Source organism: Nansenia antarctica (assembly GCF_963989245.1).
Source record: "Nansenia antarctica genome assembly, chromosome: 13".
NCBI lineage: Eukaryota > Metazoa > Chordata > Actinopteri > Argentiniformes > Microstomatidae > Nansenia > Nansenia antarctica.
In genome coordinates, this window is record NC_137683.1 from 19,645,602 (window position 1) to 19,648,101 (window position 2,500).

The 2,500-nt window shown below is 44.2% G+C and overlaps 1 protein-coding gene across 1 annotated transcript in view; it reads right to left on the reverse strand.

Moving 5' to 3' along the window:
- Nucleotides 1–2,500, reverse strand: part of LOC308169433 (pyruvate carboxylase, mitochondrial-like) — a 212,860-nt gene that overhangs the window by 8,929 nt on the left and 201,431 nt on the right. The gene's annotated exons all lie outside the window — the stretch shown is intronic.

Genomic DNA, 2,500 nt, shown 5'->3' on the forward strand with positions numbered 1-2,500 from the left:
ATCTGTGTGTGTCTGTGTGTGTGTGTGTGTGTGTGTGCATGTGTGCTGGTGTGTGTGTGTACCCTGGCTATCTGTGGCCTGTTATCAAACTGACAGGCGAGAACAGAGCCAGGCAGGGCTGTCAGTCTAAGGATCGGTCTAAACGCTGGGAGAGCAGAGCGGGACGGGCTAATTGCTGAGGCGCAGACGATAGACTTGTCAGTGCTTACAGTACGGTCGTCTGTCAGGGAAAGATCACAATACGTCTGCACAGAAGGACGGATTAAGGACTAATCTAGAAGGATGAATGTCTGTGTGTGTGGGGGGGGGTGGGGGGTGTGTGTGTGGGGAGGGTATCTGATGTGTGTGTGCCTGTGTGTGTGTGTGAGTATATGCGTGTGTGTGTGAGTATGTGCGTGTATGTGTGTGTGTGCGTGCGTGTGTATGTGTGTGTATGTGTGTGTGTGTGTTTGTGTGTGTGTGTGTGTATGTGTGTGTGTCTGTTATTGGCAGCCTGCTATTCTTGACCTGAATACACCTTCAAACGAATTATACCTCACAGCAGCTTTTACTTAACAGTAAATACCCGGCTGCTTCACCACCTGTTCCAAAGCAGGTTCACCATTAAAACCATTAAGACCATTAAAACCATTAAGACCAGGAGGTTTTTGCGTCTGTGGATGTGGATGAGTCACAAATAATTTGACGCTGCAAAACAGCCCCTATATCCCTTAAACCACTGTGGACACAGGAAGCTGAAATTAAAATCCTTAAACGATCTGTTAACAAGTCAGGAATGTATTGTAGCCTTGAGAACCGATGGTTGGGCCCTTAGGGGCCTCTATGCTAGGGCCAGGGGCCATGGGCAGTCACAATGCAGAATACGTTTTTAAAGTAAAGCTTACTACGTTTTTTTTGTAAAGAAATTACTATTTATTATTATTATTATTATTATTATTATTATCGAATGAATGAATTAATTAATTAATCTTTATTTCGAACATAACCGAATAACTAATAACGATGAAGCCTAAGCTTATCATGTCCTACCCGTATTCAAATTATGATTATTATGATTATTATGATTATTATTATGTTTGTAGTATTATTTATTTACAGTAGAGAAAGAAGTAGAGAGTACAAGGGGGATGAAAAGATGGTTGACGTCCCACTGGGTTAAAAGCACAGGTGTGCTAACACTAAAACACCCTTTTTACCTACTAAAAGAGCCGGGGGGTCAAATGTTTACAATTCTAACCTGCTATTTACACACAACGACCACTAGTTGGCTGCTTGTAAATTAGCCTGCTTCCTACACAGAAAAACTGCAAAATAGCTTTATACTAGCTTATCCTGAAGTGATATTGAAAATGTAAGGATACTGGGTGGTAGAACGCACATATCTAGGAAAAGTCATCAAAGGAGGGTGCTGAAATTTGATCGAGTGCAAAGATACAACACTTTTTCTTACTCACAGGGGGTCAAATGACCCTCATGGCTGATTAAGTGTTAATGAGGAGAGTCTGGTGACAACGTGACAGCAGGGTAACAGCAGAGAGATGGCTGGTTAATTACCCACATCAAGGCAACAACAACAACAACAACAACAACAACAATAACAACAACAACAACCTCCTTTGACTGAGTGATGAAAAGCCCAGGATGGTGATCACTGCAGACGCACGCACCCAAGTCTGTCAGAGGGAAGTAGGCGGAATGAGAGAGGGATGAAAAACGCCTGTGAGAATAAGAGGAACATCTTCTCAGGAAAACAACACAAACGAATGAAGGAGTGGAATTATCTTTTTCTTTGTTTGGCCTGGATTGAACAGTTGGAATGAGAGACAGTGATAATAGGGAGAGTGATCACAGCACACACCAGACCTGTCTGTCTGTCTGTCTGTCTGTCTGTGTGTGTGTGTGTGTGTGTGTGTCTGTGTCTGTCTGTCTGTCTGTCTGTCTGTGTGTGTGTCTGTCTGTCTCTGTCTGTTTGTCTGTCTGTCTGTCTGTCTCTGTCTGTCTGTGTCTGTCTGTCTGTGTCTGTCTGTCTGTCTGTCTGTGTCTGTCTGTCTGTCTGTCTGTGTGTCTGTGTGTCTCTGTCTGTCTGTGTCTGTCTGTGTCTGTCTGTCTGTCTGTGTCTGTCTGTGTCTGTCTGTCTGTCTGTCTGTGTCTGTCTGTCTGTCTGTCTGTCTGTGTCTGTCTGTCTGTCTGTCTGTCTGTCTGTCTGTGTCTGTCTGTGTCTGTCTGTCTGTCTGTTTGTCTTCCTGTCTGTCTGTCTGTGTCTGTCTGTCTGTGTCTGTCTGTCTGTCTGTCTGTGTCTGTCTGTTTGTCTTCCTGTCTGTCTGTCTGTCTGTCTGTCTCTGTCTGTCTGTCTGTCTGTGTTTGTCTGTCTGTCTGTGTCTGTGTGTCTGTCTGTCTGTGTCTGTCTGTTTGTCTTCCTGTCTGTCTGTCTGTCTGTCTGTCTGTCTGTGTCTGTCTGTCTGTCTGAACTGTAAACAGCTTCTCCAGCATAGCAACAATA